The 18,119-nt window shown below is 42.2% G+C and overlaps 1 long non-coding RNA gene across 1 annotated transcript; it reads right to left on the reverse strand.

The window, feature by feature from the left end:
• Positions 1 to 730: 730 nt before the first annotated feature.
• On the reverse strand, positions 731 to 4,452 carry LOC149849035 (uncharacterized). Its single transcript, XR_016433221.1, has 2 exons — positions 4,304 to 4,452; positions 731 to 931 (listed from the first exon to the last, which is right to left on the reverse strand). It is a non-coding gene; the product is annotated as an uncharacterized LOC149849035 (long non-coding RNA).
• Between the last annotated feature and the right edge of the window lie 13,667 nt (positions 4,453 to 18,119).

Raw genomic sequence — 18,119 nt, forward strand, 5'->3', positions numbered from 1 at the left:
GAATTTTTGAACAAATTCTTCTTCCAGGTGCACCTCACTGCCCTCCTTTCAAAAATACTAATCTTCAAACTCGTGCACGCATTGTTGGACGAATCCTTGCCCACAATGTTCTACCTAAAACTGGTTCTTTTGATTACTATTCCATAGATCTTTCTACGGCTCTTTATGTTTTATTTGGAAATATTTCTGTAAATTGGGCCAATGTGTATTTTACAAATTTGTGGAAACAAAAACCATTTCTTCCTTATGGATGTCTTCTAACTCGTATTTTTAGACATTTCAAAGTTCCTTTAACAAATAAAAAATATATTGAGCAAAAAGAGTTCTTTGATCAAACAATTTTTAAAAGAATGAAAATTAAATATCTGCCTCCTTTAAATGTTGATCAAACTGAACCATCTGATCCTACTGAACCATCAATTTCTGAACCTTCACCTTCTGCGACACCTTCATCTCATGCAAAAAGAAAGAAATTTTCTACAAGTCAAGACAATGATGAAGTTTTGCAGCGACTGGAAGCATTGAAGCTACATCAACGCACTTTTCGTGAAGATGTGTGTGACGCCCCAAACCCCGACCTTGTAAAAACCATGAGTTTTTGAGCAAAAAAATTTTTTTTTGAAGGATATACAGAGGGAAAAACCACTAGCGGAAGTAAAGGAGGGAAAACAAGGGGGTAAAGCAAGGGTCGCAAGTCTGAGCGAGCCACAGTGAGAAAACCAAACCACAGTAGACAAATAAAGTATTCTTCATTTCCACAATAGTTACAATGATACAAAAACGAGACTGGGTACAAAAAGGAACAGTCTCCCAAAAAGGAGAGGTACAACCCCTCAAACCCCAAAACCAGAAGAAGCCAGAATCTGCTGCAAAGTGTGGGTCTCAAGGCTCCTGCTGTGCGCCGTCGCATCGCGCTGCGTCTACTCGTCACCTGCATCCCCATAAAATGGGGTCAATACTCTTGCGAGCTGGTGAGACAAACCATCCATGCATATCATTTTTTTTTTGGAAAAGCAGAAAGTAAGCAGCATGCTACAAGTGCGCTAAGTACCAGACTATAACTAACATGATGGAACTATAAGAAACATTTACATAAAAGTACAAGTGCGTGACAGGTAAGTGCACGTGCCACAAGACTATAAAACTACCAGTGAGTAACAGTGCAACAACTGAAGTAACGAAACAGGACTAAACAACAGAGTGTAGCAACTGAAACAAAAGTCTATACTGCTCTAGAGTAACAACTACAGTAAGTCAGTCTGTTTGGTTAGTCCTTATGTTCTTCTTATTACCTCCTCCGGGTACGCGAAGGAAAAACCCTCGAGTTCTGTGAGACATACACCCGGCGTCGGTTATTCAATTTCTAATATGGTAACCGGGGATGCTACAGAACGAGAAAACCACCTGCGGGCGACACGCAGCCAGGAGAAACCTTTCGCAGGGGTAAAGGATTGCAATCAGTACTACTGCAGTAGTAAAGGTCCCTGCAGAGGGTACCTTGACCTCCCTAACTCCGAGTGACTGGAGGTCCGAGGGCATATCGGCTCCTCTAAAGAACAAGTCGTAGTAACGACACGTCACTCGGGGATGTACCATTCACCCTCTCCCTGGGTGACCAAATTGTGAATGGGGCGCGGCAGGTTTATCTTATTTAGGCTCAACTTCAAGTCATACCTCCTCTCGAGGTAGTCGTGCCTCGTGGTCCCCGCGGGGTACGCAAACGAGGACTTGGCCTGCCCATTCACGTGCTCAGCCTCACACGGCCACCACGAGCACACCGCCTGTGAAGACGATATTATACCATTTTATTTTATGCCTAGGGTGACACGAACATGTGAGCACATTCTCACGAACCCGGGCCATTGCCCGTAGACTCCAACCGAGTCTCAAAACCTCAACAGGTTTAAGGTGTCGAACCCTACAGTGTTTTCAGTTCTTTTCAAGTGCGTGACATGTCGAGTCTAAAGCACCCTCTGGTGCAGCGCATAACCATCGATATACGAAAGGGGAACCAACCAAATGTAAACTCGACAATCAAAATCCCGTGACATACGTGGCGAGATGTGCCAACGTGTACGTGCGAAACACGAAAACCCACAAAATTATAATCTCGCACAAGTATCGTGTCATGAGCAACGATACGCCAAAAAATTAGTACAGTGTCGCAACTACAAATTCTGAGCGGCACAAGGCTCAAAATACATATACGATGCTCACTGTATGAGCGAGGAGCGACCAAGGCTTGAAATACGTATTTCCCAATATGCGTATTTCAACCCTCACACTGCGGCAAAACTCGCATGGCGAGACCATCGGCGCAGGATCATCGCAGAGTCGACACCCAAGTGAGTCGAGAGCGAGATCAACATAGTCCCATCCGGATGGAAAATCACATCGCCGCTACCAGAGTATAGTTGCACTCTGCCCGCGAAATCGGGGCACAACGCGCCAATCGCTGCAAGCGTCCGACGAAAACAAGCGAAGTACACGCAAACGTGTACTGTGACATAAGTCACGACACAAACATCTTGCTGCCAGGGTGGTCAGCGGGGTATAAGCACTCTAATCCGCGGTTGCAACGACATTGTTGCTCAAAACAAACATTGTCGCTAACCGGGCCAAACCCGCTTGGCGACGAGAGGGACAATTGCCGCCTTCCCCCCAAGGACATCCGTGGAAACTCAATGGGCATCATAATGACCCATCTGAGTCTGCTAATGGTGCAGACCACGAGCTGGGGGTCCCGCTCGTGACTGCCCAACGATGCCAAGGCTAATGGGTGCCTTAGCGCCCGGTGCCAAGCTTGGCGCCAAAGAAAACCAAGGCACGGCCCTTGTGGGACCCGCAGCCTACGGCCACCTGGTCCCATAGCCACCATGGTCTGCACACTACGTGCAGACCATGCGCTGCTAGGCTGCAGCATGGGCCACCACGATGCCGAGCACGCCCGGGTGCACCCGCACCCGGCTAGCCGCCAAGGGAGCACCTTAGCGACTCGGCGACACCAGGCCCAAAAGGGACCAGACCCAGACCTCCTAGCAGGTCTGATCCAACGAGGATCAGACCCACTAGGGTCACTAGGGAGCCCCTGGTCTGCACCCTAATGGGTTCAGTCCAACGGGCAGGGCTTAGCCGACGCCCACATGTGGTGCGGCTAGCCCAAAAGCCAAGGGGCTTGGCCCAGACCCTGCGGGTCTAGGCCCAGCTGGGCTAAGGCAGGCTGGGGCACACAAAAGTGTGCCCAGCCATAGTCCCTGTTCTGTCCCTAGGGTGGGCTCAGACCAGGGCGCCGGCTAGGCTCACACCCGCACCAAGGGTGCGCCAGCGCCCGCATCAAGGGACGCCGCCCAAGGGGTCACGGTCTGGACCCAGTGGGTCCTGACCAGGCTAGGTCAGAAGGCCTCAAACTGGGGGTCTGAACCCCTTGGTCTGACCCACATATGGGTCCAGACCAGGCCATGCTAGGGCCCGACGCACCACCAAGGTGGGTGCGTCCCCAAACAAGCCTGGACTGACCAGTCAACGGTCAGTACGGGGCTTAGCTACAGCAACCACGGGGCCATGGGGCCCATCGAAACCCCACCAGGGTCTGAGCTGGCTGCGAAGGAGTCCAGCCCAGCCACCCAACGAAGAGAAGCCCCCTCAAGGGGGCGTTACAAAAAAAATTTGCAACTATATACTTATGTATATATATATACTTCAAAAATTGCAGCTGAAAGGATGCCGTTTTCCGGCAGTGTAAAGGCTGCTCCGGCCAAAGTGCCAAAAACGAAAGTCGTAGAGGGTTTCGTCATCTTTCTACAGAATTCAAGAAATCTGAAAATGGACATACGGTTCAGGAGATAACGCCGAAAAACCAGGCGTCACTCAAGACGTTTCTTGGTTGCTGACGGGAAAAATGTGTCAGACCAAGATGCTGATTTTTGTCAGCTCTGAAAGCCGAATCAGCAAAAACGAAAAACTAAAAAAATTGTGGATCTATGTCTGAGCTTTCCGAAATGTCCAAGAACTCTCTGTTTCGACGTGTATCCAGGGAGATACACTCGTTTTACCGGAGGGTACTCTGAGAACTCGAAAAAACGAGGAAAGAAATAATGTTTATTTTTTCTTTTTTTTGATGGGATCAAACAAGAATGGGGAAACCAGAGGTTTCCCCATCACCTTGTGGGTTTAACCCACCCGTGAACCCACTGCACCATGTGTGCAACGGAGTGGGTTGGGCCCAAGGCCCAAACCGAACAACATAAGTAATACATGAATGAAAAAAAAATGAAAAGCATAGGGGGGGGGGGGTGAGGCTCACCTTGTGCTGGGGTTGGCCCAGCTGAAGCAGCTGCTGGAGAGTGAAGAAGGGAGAGAGAAGAAGGGAGAGAGGAGAAGGGAGAGAGTGTCGACCCTCTCTCTTCCCTTTCTTTCCTCTTAAAAGAGAGTTGAGGGAGATGAGGGGTGAGGAGTAAAGGAGGGGAGATGGAGGATCCTCCTCAATCCCCTCCCTAATTCCAGCAAAGAGGGTCAAAGGGGGTCAAGGGCTGGCCCCCAACCACTCCCCTTGATTCAAGGGGAGTGGTTGGCTTTGACTTTTCAAAGCCAACCCCCAAAAGAAAAATCCGATTTTTTTCCAAGTTTCTTTTATACATATTATATATATTTTTTTTGAAAATCATTAAATGGGAGGGGTTAGGGGCTATCTCCAGCCCAAAAAGTCGTGGACCTATGTCCACCTACTTTTTGAAATCCAAAAACAAGGCCTCAAGTTTTGTTTTTTTACAAACTTTTCAAAATTGCCTTATGAAAGGAGTTTTTTTGTAATTTTATTTTCATAACTCCTCAAAATGGCATGGGCTGAGGTGGAGCCCATGCCAACCACTTTTAAAAATGCCTAAAACAATCCTCCATACAAAATATTTTGAAAACCCACTTTTATGTTTTACAATATACTTTTAGATTTTACGAAAATTGCAATTCGCTTTATGAAAAACCCAATTCACTTCATTATTTAAATGAACATGATTAAATTAATTTAAAAACCAACATTTTAAATTACATCTCATGAATTAAAGTTTAAATTATAATAAAGTATGTTTAATTTCCCAATTTCAATGAAATTGGGCCTCGGTATAACTCAAAATTACCGATATACCCTTTTTCAGCAATTTCAAAGAAATAACGAGAAATTTTTCTCGTTTAGGTTCCAAATTCGAAACGAACCCAAACGAATATAATATAAATCGACTCTACAAGTATTGAGATTTGACTCACCGCGATTTGCCCTGAATCGCCTCGTAGAGCGAGTCTACGCGATTCAGAACCTCAAAAGGCGATAATTTGCCAGATTCATGAGCAATGCTCGTGCTGAACAAGGAATTTTTCCAACAATGAAAATATATTCCAACTAAAATCCTCTAGAAAAACAGTGGGGCTTACAATGTGACTCAACAACTTTCTTCGATTCAGAAAGATGTGACTGCAATTAAGGATTTACTCAACCAACTTTTCTGATCTTTATGATCTGTCTTTACTAAACTTTGATACTTTATGGGTTGTAATATTTTAAACTTGTATCTCCATTTTGCTTATGCTATTTCTGCCCTTATTCTTTTTTATTATGACAAAGGGGGAGAAAAAGATAAAAGATAGCATTACATTGAAATTACATTGAAATTATATTGAAATTGCAGGAGATCTTGCATTAGAATTGCGAAATTAAGAGAAAAAGAAAGCATTGAAAATTGCATTTATAATAAAGTTTTTAAATGCATGGCATTTATGAAAAAGTTTTTAAATGCATGAAGTAATGATGAATGGAAATGCAAACCAATCAATATGTGATATATGTGCTTTAAATGTGCTAAATTTTAATGTTTTGCAGCATATTGATAGGGGGAGTAAAATCTCCATTTATGCATCTAAATGCTTCATCTTTGATTAAGTTTGCCATCATCAAAAAGGGGGAGATTGTTACGACAATGAAGCCATACATGATACTTCAAGTACAAGGTTTTGATGATGAGCAAGTGAAATCAACTGCATTTCAACTAAGGCAATGAAGACATTGAAGAATTCGATGAAGAATCTTTGAAGACTAGTGTGCAAATGTTAAATTCGTTAAAAGTCTTAGATTCTTGTAAGAGCCTTACTTAGAGTGCATATTTAGGTTGCATTTTACCTAAAAAGTCTTTAGAAAAACTTTTCTAAAAGAACCCCTCTTGAAAATCTTTTTAGAAAACTCTTTTCTTAAATTTTCGTGTTTATTAGTCGACCAATAGACTCACCACTCGACTAACCCTTTCGCGCCATATTTTCTAAAAAGTCATTTTTATCAAATTAGTCGACCGAAGGTTTTATTAGTCGACCGGACAGAATGTCTGTTTTCTGAAAATTTTAGCAGCAGTCGACTAATGACTTTATCAGTCAACTGGACAGAACATGTGTTTTCTGGAAATTTAGCAGCAGTCGACTAATGCTTTTATCAGTCGACCGGACAAAACTTATGTTTTTCAGAAAATTGTAGTAGCAGTCGACTGAAAGGTTTTTCAGTCTACTGATGATATTATCAGTCGACTAACTTTTCTCTAGTCGACTAAGTTTCAAAACTTCAATTTTTCAAATGGCTCGATCAACAGATCAGTCGACCGACGATAATTATCAGTCTACTAATAGCTAATTATTAGTCGACTAACTACTATTCCAGTCAACTAATTTTGTCATTTTTCCTGAAACTTTAAAAAGGTGTGTCTTTTCATTTTTTAAACGTTTTGATCGTTCAAAATGGATTGTTTTGACACCCTTTCATACCCTCAACGTATGGAAACTTTCAACTATAAATATAAGTGCATTTTACACTCAAAAGCATTGCAATTCAATCAATTTGAATCAATTACTCTTTGCTTTTCACTCATATTCATTTTTTTACTCACGTGATATTTTTCACTTCAGTTTTTCACTCAAATTCCTTTGAGAGATAGTGAATTCGTGAGTAGAGTATTTCAACAACCTCAAAAGCCAATTGCATCTCATTTGCATTCAAAAGAAGGGCTCATAGGTTGTATTATAAGTTGTTACTTGTTTCAATTTTCTGTAAAATGAAGGACTCCTTGGTTTAAAGGAGTTGTTTGCTTTCAGTAGGTGTGTTACTGAAAGTGGGACCGGATTTGGTCTGTATGATCTTGTAGTTACACAAGGTTGATAGTGGAAATCTCAAGCGGGTTTTGCTTGGGGACTGGATGTAGGTCGAGAAAGACCGAACCAGGATAAATTATGTGTTCCTTTGTGTGATTGCTTTTCAAATTGCAAAATACGTTTATATTCCACAGACAATTTGTAAAAGCACTATTCACCCCCCCCTCTAGTGCTCGTTGCCTCGATCCTACTGCACTTTCATATACATGAGAGGGCACATGCAATGGATGAAGGCAAGAGCCAAGATTGTCCAAGGTGAACCATCATGAAATGTAACAGCCATAGCTGCTTGTGATTTATGGAAATGAAAGATATATGGCAGTTCTTTTGGTGAACCACTATGAGAAATCACAGTTTATGGCAGCTCTTTTGTTGAACTGCCATAAGGAAGAGAAGCTACAATATTTCTCTGTGAATCACTGAAAAAAAATTCAGCTCTGTGGTGTTTTTCAGTGGTGAAGGCTGGGAATACAGTGCTTATGGATGGGCAACAGCAGGGTGCTGTTGAGAAATGGTGAAGTGGCAAGTTGTGCAGTAGGAAGTGATTAAGGGCTGCTGAGAGGAGATGAAATGTATGATGTGTTGTAGGGGGGGAGGGTATATCGAGTGTGATGAAGATGATATGGTGTGGATGCTATGAAGTGCAACAAGTATGTGTGAAAGATTACAGGGAATGTGCATAGGTGATGGGATGTAGGCGGCATGCCTAAGCTAACCATGAAATATAAGTAGATGAAATGGACTAATATGATACAATGTATATACAAATAGCAGTAAAGTGCAAGTAAACCAGGTGCGGGATTAGAATGATATGTATGATCAGCAGGATCGAGCTGGTTATGTGTTGCTCCTGAAGCTCCTGTCATGAAATTCTGCATGAACTGCTGAAGTGGTTGAATTTGTATTGCAGGTACTGTTGAGGCAGTGGTGTAAAGTAGAATGTAGGCTTTAACAGGTGGTGAAGGTTTGTAGTTTGTTGGGACCAATTGTTGAATTGCTGAGACAGCCAAATTGTGAATTTCCCTTGCAGTAGCCGCAAGATCTCCAGCTTGCATGCTCATGGATTCAGGACACAAAGGAAGATAGTAGGTGCGGTAATCTATATATGTATATACATATATAAGAAAACACAGAAGGCAAGAACTTGGTCAATGGGGTAACATGGCTCATGGCATTCCAAGTACAAAAACATTGAGATCTCATACAAAACCAAAAAAATTAGCCTGCAAGGTGCACACGTAGCCTGTTAAATGAAAGAGTAATGACCAAACGTAGAGAGAAAAGAAAAAAAAATGCAATAAGAATGGATTGAATCCAGTATTCAGCATAATAAATTAACATGCAAGATTGATATAATTACCTGTACTGAAATTGGTTTAATTTGATGTTCACAGATCGCTATTTGGCAAATGGGCCTCACAAACTGTTACAACAGCTCAGCGATCTATTTTCAGCAGCAGATCGATTCTCTGTGAATCAACCTTTGTTGCTTGGCTCCAGCTAGATGAAATGATGACAAGTAGAGTGGCACGGCTAAACTTTGTAAGGAAGCATCGGTGCAACAACATGTTACCACCCTTGATGCGTAGGTAGGGAAACGACAGGGGTACACCAAACTGTGGATTAATAATGAGATAGGGAATCTGCATAAGATCCATGAAACTCAAGGAGTTTCTGTAGTAGAGCAATTTGCCTATACTTCAGGGATTCTTCTTCTCTCTATTTTTTTTTTTGAACTTTCCAATATCATTGTAACCCAATTTCTGAATCTTCCCATCAAGAGAGATTATGTTAACAAGCATTATCGTAAGTAGGCTAGGTCCTGCAAAATTTGAATGGGCTTGAAGAAAGCCCCTTTGACAGCCCATGATTTGAGGATATCCAGATGAAGTCTGAATCACAGGAAGTTATATACATATATATATTTTGGGTACTGTCGGAGACCTACATATACTATTATCAATGATGAAAATGAACTGAAGGAATGCAGAGGAGGCAGAGAATGCAAACATAACACAATTCGTGCAAAAGAAGAAAAAAAAACGATCTAAATACAGACCATGACGATATTGCTGAATCTAATAAGTGTAAAAAAAATACTCAAAACTGCATGGTTGAGTCAAAGGTGGTTACCTGATGGTGGCACTATACAACATCAAAAGAAATAAAAAAAAAACTGCACCGCAAGCAAAGAATATAAATCAGATCAGGCAAGGGATGCTAGATAAGCAGGGTGAAGAAAAAAAAAATCTTGAAAGTTCTCATAGAGTGAAAGAAAGAAAATATGGTAAACCCAAATGTGTTATGGAACGTGAATGACCTGCATAATTCAGAATATAACTTAGATACTATGACAAAATCCTAAAAACATGAATGATATATGATGTCAAAAGAAATTAAATACAATATAGGATGTAGAGAAGCTGATGACCATGAAAAAGAGCTTGACGGTGGTGACTAGTTGCATCTTACCCATATCACAGCAGGGACTTGTGGAGAACCCTGACAGAAATCCAACTCTTTCTTTTTCTACAGGTCATGTGAAGCACATAATAGATTTGTGCCTACTCTTCCTGAATAGCTATATCCTCACCACGAGAAGCTTCAGAGATCTTACCTAATGATGATTATACTACACCAATCTTTGGGAGGCTAAAAAGCTAGCTAAATACCTCTGAGGATGCCACAGGATGTATGCAGGGATATAAAGCTTTAGCGGGAGACATGGTGCTAAATGAAAACCAGAAACCCCACAAATCACGCAACATATGTGATAAACAAGAACTTTTGCAGGATTATTGTTGTATGAGGAATATTGATATTGACCCAAGCATAATAAACAGATAATTGACGCTATGGACATTGCAAACTCGCTACCATGCTTACGAAGTGAAGATGCAATGTGGAACAGAAGTCGCACAAGCAAAACACCAAACAGGATAGATCTACAGGTAGAATGCTAGATTCATGAAGCACCATCGCGACATAGATCTGATCTGATATTGTATCAGATCGGATGCCATGCTGCTCCCACTGTAAAAAGATGGGATGCATATCTGAGCCTAAGAGTCTGCTACTGGCCGACTATAATACAAAAAAGATTAACACGATGGAGGAGACAAACGCAACTCATATTAGAAGCAATGGAGCTGCAATAAACCAAAACACATTAATGCAGAAGATGGATGCAGATGTCAATATGACATAGATGATGCGACAAAAAGAAATTTTCATGTACTAACAAAATGATAGTGCGAAACTAAGGAAAACCTTGATGATATGAACAGAGGAAATCAATATAATGAACTTGATGAAGAGAAAATTAAACTAATGGCCAATGTAAAGTAGACTTGTTGTAAAGCAAAACATTGTAAAATTATAAGAAATCTTACAGAGAGTTTACAACTATAAAAATAAGATGTGGGAATTTTGAGAATTCCGTTTAATGTTGCACGAGAGAGGTTTGAGGCTGCTATAAGCAACCCAAAACGAACTCAATGATGCATTAATGGGGACCTGAATTACAGAGTAAGAGAAGAATCAAAAGGAAATGAACTAAGAAGAAGAGGAACTTACCTAAACAAGTCACCGCGATTTTGGAAAAGGATGGAAATTGGATCCCGAGGGGCTCAGCAGAGGGAAGTGAATTGTTGATGCCTTGGATGAAGGTGCTTCTCGATTCCGCAGAGTCTTCTTCACTTGATCGAGGGTGAGAAGAGAAAAGAGACTTCTCTAAGGGAAATCGGATGCAATGGGGAGACGAGGAACGAATTAATGGATTCCAAGGAGCACTAGTGTCAGGATGGGTGTCGTCGATGATCCTTCTCTCTTTCGGTTGCTTTGTTTATATAGAGAGGGAGGAAGGGTCTAGAAGGTGAAAATGGGGATTAAGGGTGGAGAAGGAGGTTGTTGGCGATGAGGGGTTGAGGAAGGGAGCGACGGTTGCGCGATGGGCAGTTGCCATGGAGAAGCCCATGGAGGAGCTTCCAGAGGGTTCGGTGGTGGAGGGATGAAGGAGAGAGGGAGCATTTTTGAGGTTTTTTTTGTTTAAGGAGGGCTTTTCCGAAATTTTTCAAAAAAGGGACCTTTTTAAAAAGTCTTCCCTCAAAACGGGTTTTTAAAACCATTTTTTTGTAATTTTCTTTATTGTTTTGATTTTTTGTTCTTTTTTTTGGTATTTTCCGATTTTTTTTTGTTATTTTAGAAATAAAACCCTAAAACCTAAGCAATACGAGAGACAACTATTTTTTTATATTTTTGAGAAATATTTACAAAAAGAGGGGTTTTCTGAAAATTTGGGTTTGATTTCTTCAGAAAATGAGTTTGGATTCAAAATTTGAGAATATTTTCAAGTTTTTAACCTTGAATTGAGAAATATAGAGCAATGAATCCAAACAGATGTCAGATGGACTGTCTGAGCCATTCAAAAACTATTTTTGGTATTTTTGTAATTACAATTTGAAAATTGGACAATGAGGCTCAGATTTAGGTCTTTTACCCAGATCTGGATCAAAATTAAGTCAGATATAACATTGATTTGATTCCATAAAATTCGAGAATAAACTGGAGTTTTGTTTTAGAATGACTCAATTTTGTCAGAAAATGATGGTCAGGGGCAGAAAAAAGGGGAATGTTTATAATATTTTTTAAAAATTTGGGGTGTTCACAGATCCCCCTCTTTGCTACTAAGCCGGTTGAAAGCTGAGCTTAGTGGCAAAGAAACACTCCAAATTTTGAAAAATACCCAAGTCAGCAGATTTGAGCTGGGTGTGGAAGAATTACTTCAAAAACATGGCTTTTCAGGCTTAAAACCTTATCCTGAATGGTTTTGGGAGGACAAAATCCTCGAAAATTATATGACTGAATAATAGAAATGAGGAAATCATGATGGGACTTTGGGTAAAGGTCCCAAAATGGTGGAAAATCAGAATTTTGATCAAGTCTCATGGGTGAGACAAAATCGACTTTTGGAATGACTCAGGTTTAGCCCTTAACCTTGATGGGACGAAGATAAATCAAGATAATTTGGATGGGGAAAGGAATATAAGTGGACCTCGATGGGACATTTTTGAGATAAATGCCTCGTGAGATGAAACTCAAATATGATCCTTTCTTGGATGGATATATATAGAGCATGGATTCCTTTATGGGGGGAAATCCATGATGGGACCGGGAGGATTACCTCGTCGAAACGAGGCTCAGGTTTAACCCAAACCTGAACGGAAGGTACCTCATGGAACGAGGTTCAGGCTTAACTTTTAACCTGAAGGGGACGACCCTACGGAATCCTCGAATGAAAAAACCATGATGGGACAGAAAGAAATACATCGCCAAGACGAGATTCAGGTTTAACCCTTGACCTGAGTGGGGGGAATCGTATGGAATCCTCGGATGAAGAAACCGTGATGGGACTAGAAAGGATATTCAGTCGAAACGAGATTCAGGTTTAACCCTAACCTGAATGAAAAGATACCTCGCAGAATGAGGTTCAGGCTTAACCCTTAACCTGAAAGGGCGACCATACAGAATCCTCGAATGAAGAGTCCATGATGGGACCTTCGGAGTTTGGATAAACAAATCCAAAAGGGGTCTGCGAGAAGAGAAAAACAAGGGATTCCCCAAAGCTTTGAAAAAAGGATGATCTAGGGCGTCTCATTGCGGAGACTAAATCAGCTTTCTAAAAACCGACGAACTCTCTCAAAAGGTTTGAGTGATACCTCGAGGAGCAAGGTAACAGGTTTAATCCTTAGCCTGAATGGATACAGAATCCTCGAGGGGCGAGGAAACTGTGATGGGACCTCTAAACTTTGCACAACAAGTCCGAGAGGGGTTTGCAAAAGGATGAAAATGGGGGTCCCTAAAACTTGAAAAAGGGGTTGATCTTGGGCGTCTCATTGCTAAGACTGAAAATAGCTTTTGACAATAACAGACCTTTTGCAGAAGGTTCAGGTTTAACCCTTATCCTGAGCGGAAACTATCTATGGCGAGACAGTGGGGAACACAATGAAGTGTGCAGATCTGAGAGCGCTCAAATCAAACGGAAGGAAAGGACTTTCCAGTCCTAGCAAGGGATGACGTCAGGATACGTCAAAACGAGCATCAAGTTCTTACTTCATGTTGGGATAACGAGAAAATATTGCCAAAAAGATGCCAAAAATTGTAGTTGATTCTGAATGATTGAATTATGCATATATGTGTGAGAATATCACCTCTTTCTACCTAGAGTATTAACTCCAATGGGGCTAACTCTGTAGAATCAAGAATCAAACTCAAATTTGTTGCTATTGAGCTTCTTCAAGGAAGATATCAATTTCCTTGATATGAAAAGAGAGGAAATATTCTTAGTTTCATAAAAGCAATTGAGTGAAAAGATATTGATAAAAAAATTTCACATAGATAAAGATGATTCCTGACAGTTTCGGGCAGTTTGATATCCTGGGGCTTTTCCCATTATGATCTTTTTGCACTCTTTTGAATCATGGAGCTTTCTTGGGCTTTTACATCATCCTTCATTTTGGAGATGTCCTGACTTTTCTCTCTTTTCGGGGAAGGGTACGTCACAAACTCCTTCATCTTGGAGATGCTCCGATCCTTCTTTTTCTTTCTCACGAATTATGCTTGATGACATTGGTTCATTGGTCAAAATCTTTGGATGATGGCAGAAATCAAATATCTTTTAGGGTTTGTCGGGAGGTTCATCGCAGTTGCCTTCATCTTGGCGGTGATCTGAATGTTCCCAGGAAGGATCCATCACAAACTCTTTCATCTCGGAGATGATCCAAATCTTCTTTGGCTCTGGGGGTCTAACTCGCATATTCGTCTTCATCTTGACGACAATTGAGAGATCCCTTTTGCGGATATTTGATTGCAGCTTTGATGACTGAGGAGATATGGATTGTGTAGGTTCTTTTTACTGTCCAGGATATTTCCATTGTCTTACTGCCAAGAGAATGATCTTTAAGAATGTGCCATGGCTATGATCAATATCAATTCGCTTATGGCTTTTCAACATCATTGAATTTTTCTTTTGTCGGTCATATCAAAGATTTTTCTTCATCCTCTTGGTTGACCAACAGAAAAAGCTTGAATTCAGTTCTTATTTTGCAAAAGTCTTGCTCTTTTGGAAATAATACTAAAGGTAGTTGGAAGAAATTCTTTATGTGATGAAAACTTTGAGATCAACAATGTTTTTTTATAGCAAATTGGCAAGATGTTCTTGAAATCTTTGATGAATGTAATTGCTTGACAGCCGATCGACACATCCATGACAAAATTCTCCTCTCTTTTTTCCCAAAAAGAGAGACTCAGGCTTAGTCCTTACCTGAATGGGAAGTTGGAAATACTGCTCTCTTCCCCAAAGAGGAGGTGTTTGCAAAACAAAACTTTCGAAGAGAAATTAAGTTTTCGTCAAAACTCCCTATCTCTAGGCTTCTCTTATGGAAAGGCGGCCGAAAAACAAAGTTGAAAAAGTATCACAGAGGAACGGGTCCATCACACTCTCCCTAGAAGAGGGTCCTCTGTGAAGGGGTTGGCCAAAGATGAGAAAACGGGGGCCACAAAAAGAAACCAGCTTCCGTCGAAGCTCTCCCTGGAAAAAGGGTTCTTTTGTGTAAAGTTAGTTGTTGTTTTGCAAACTGTTCGCGAAGAAAATGAGTCCCTTCAAACTCTCCCTGGAAAAGGGTTCTTGCGAACGAAAGATAGTTGCGTGCGAAAGGAACGAGCTCCCTCGAACTCTCCCTGAAGAGGGTCCTTCGCAAAAGAAAAAGATTGATTTTTGATAAAATGATAACCCGAAGGTTGAAATTGAAAATTTAGAGCTTGAATTGTTGATGATTGGTTAGTACTAAGACTGAACTTGGAGAGCTAACTTGGTCAGTCAGCCCGACACTAGTACGAGCACTAGATGTACCAGCACTGGATTTGAAGATGTACCAGTACGAGCACTGGGTTTTGAAAATGCACACCAGTATGAGCACTGGGTTTTTGAAATTGCATGCCAGTATGAGCACTAGGTATTCGAAATTGCACACCAGTACGAGCACTGGGTTTTCAAAATTGCACACCAGTACGAGCACTGGGTTTTCGAAAATGCACACCAGTACAAGCACTGTGTTTCGAAAATGCCCCAGTACGAGTGCTGGGTTTCGAAAATGCACACCAGTACGAGCACTGGGTTTTCGAAAATGCACACCAGTACGAGCACTGGGTTTTGAAGATGTATACCAGTACGAGCACTGGGTTTTGAAAAAGCACCAGTATGAGCACTGGATTTTGAGGAAAAGTGAAACGCCCCGGATTTCCAAAACAAAGCTAAGTTAAAATTTTCATGAATTTCTTTTTTTTTTCTTTGCAGCGGAACTTACAAAAGCTTTTAGCAGCGGAATCAGACGATAATGAGTCGTCAGTTTTAGAAAACTCCGAGCACGTTGCAGGTATGTGGCCAAGCAACTCATTGACCACCAAAGTGTTCCATTTTATCGAAAACATATGTTTATTACAACACTACTGCTTAGGAAAGCAGTGTAGGTTCAATAAAAAGGAAGCAGTACAACTCTGTCAAGAGAAACCCTGGAACTCGATGCCGCCTTGCTCCGCATATCGCCACGCAGGTCCAACACCTGAAATCCCCATAAAACGGGGTCAGAACCACTGATGGTCTGGTAAGCATGCAATCATGTAACCATTTAACTCAAGCACGATAATGACCACTCAGGGTCGCAATGCGCAATAACGACGCTCGAGCCTCCAAGACTTAGCGTATATCGCAGGAGCCTCCTCAGAGCTATGAGTTGAACATCCGCTCGAGTCTTCATGACTTAGAGCAAGCCTTTTCAGGGCTGTAATTTGAATAGCCGCATAAGTCTCAACGACTTAGCCATGACCTCTTCCGGGTCTCAAAGTGATGTCTAGCTCAAGTCTTCATACTTGGCACATCCGTATCCCACGCATCCAAGGACAACTCCTCGAGTTTCGCTTAGTCGTGTGGATACAACACGGGTCTTTGCCCAGTCGGTCCAGTAGTATACCGAACATGACACCTTCACAAAGGTTATGCAGGACTGACTCAACACGTCATCCACTCATACATTCAAAGCATCGCTGTACCTAAGCTAATGCATTGTTTCGATAATTAACCGCTCCCGCCTTTGGTACGCAGGTAGAGCTATTGTCCGGGCATCAACGCGACGTTCTGGGGGTTGATTATTCTATGTATTTTAGATACCCCAGAGGCCTGTTGACCCTATCCATAGTAGGGCAGTGTGTTTCAACTGGGAGAATCCTACTAGGCCCATATTCGGATGCATCCTCTACTTGCAGTAGTTGGGTTCAATCCTTAGATCTTAAGGATAACCACGACCCCAAAACCCATGAGTGACTGAGGCCATCGTGGACTCTATCAGGTCCAAAGTAAAATACATGTCACTCAAGGCTGTACCATCACTGTCATTCCACAGTGAGCATAATTCCTGAAGGGGTCTGCCAGTCTTATAATTACTTGGACAGAATCTGCATGCCATTTAGGCAGCCCGTGCTTTCAGCACTACGGGAGTATGTACCCGACCCCATTCAGTCTTCCCCAACACAGTCATTACTGAGGGGGTACCCCTAACACGATTTTCAACCGCGGGGTATGTGCGACCTTAAGTCTTATTCATATGCATGCAGAACACCGCTCTTTGGCACTTCGGCCACCACGAGCATCACACCTCTTTGGGTGGAAACAACACACTCTGGCTCATCAGCCCTTACGAGTCTGGTTGTGTAACCGTTCTCAATGAGCATACATATGACTCGATCTAAATAGATCGGCTACTCGGCGTATTTTTACGCAACGAGTCCAAACCTAACCAAGGCGCAACGTCTACTCTGGCTCAGCGGCCCTTACGAGCAAGGTGCCCTTGCAGGCACAAGGATACGAGCCGATCTGGCATCGTTCCATCAACGGACATCATTATGCCGTTCCATTGGTTCCGGCAGCTCTTCTGCCAACCATTTCGTCAGCACCTCCCCTGCTCTACCAGCAGTGGTGCGACGAACCCTTCTACGTTGTAGAGGGCAAACCATGAACTGGGTAGCACTCTGCTATATGTCAGAGTATCCTGCTACGTTCTTTCTGAGCTATTCTTAGCTTCTTCAGAAATTTCAGCAGCACTTCCTCTCTTTTACGGAGAAAGCGTGCGTTTCTTTTATCCATTTCAGCGGCATCTCCCCTCTTTGGTAGGAAATCGCCACGCTTAATTCGGGAAATGGATGCGCACCGTTGTGCGTACTTTGCATCCATCAAGGTTGCAGGAACCCTTGGCCATAGCCAGGCCATACGAAATTGACTTAGTCATTACGTAAAGAGCATTTTGCCAAAAACCGAAGCCTTTCCAATAGGGGCTTCATTCGTCAAGCAGAATCTTGAACGAGGAGCGGTCAAGGAATCGCATGGGCGATTTGGAGTTGATCTCCATTTGAACGCTCATTTATGCGCTATATATGTAGTATAAGCAAAAGTCTGTGCTTTATACAGCGGCGGCGTAAAGAAATGCATATACTATTGTTCAGGGTGTGTAACTGAACGAAATATTCTACATATATAACAAAGCAGAAGCCTTGGCATCGTTCGACGCGACGGCGTAAGTAAATACATTGCAGAAAGCAGGAGCCTTGGCATCGTTCGACGCGACGGCGTAAGTAAATGCATAATCGGAAGTGCAGTAATCGGAAGTACAGAAAACAGGGAGCCTTGGCATCATACGACGCGACGGCAAAGGTAAATTACATAGCCTGTGCGATATAAGACGCGTCGGCAGAATCAGCAGATATACACCTAGATCTGTATCCAACGATAGTTACGAGGCGAGCGAGTGAACACCGAAGTGTCCTAGAGGGCTCAACCAAGAACTAGGGTGAGATACTATTTTGAGGAACGCATATACTGCGTATTCGAACAT

The sequence above is a fragment of the Nuphar pumila genome, chromosome 1 (genome assembly GCF_984573655.1).
Source record: "Nuphar pumila chromosome 1, dmNupPumi1.hap1.1, whole genome shotgun sequence".
Classification (NCBI taxonomy): Eukaryota; Viridiplantae; Streptophyta; class Magnoliopsida; order Nymphaeales; family Nymphaeaceae; genus Nuphar; species Nuphar pumila.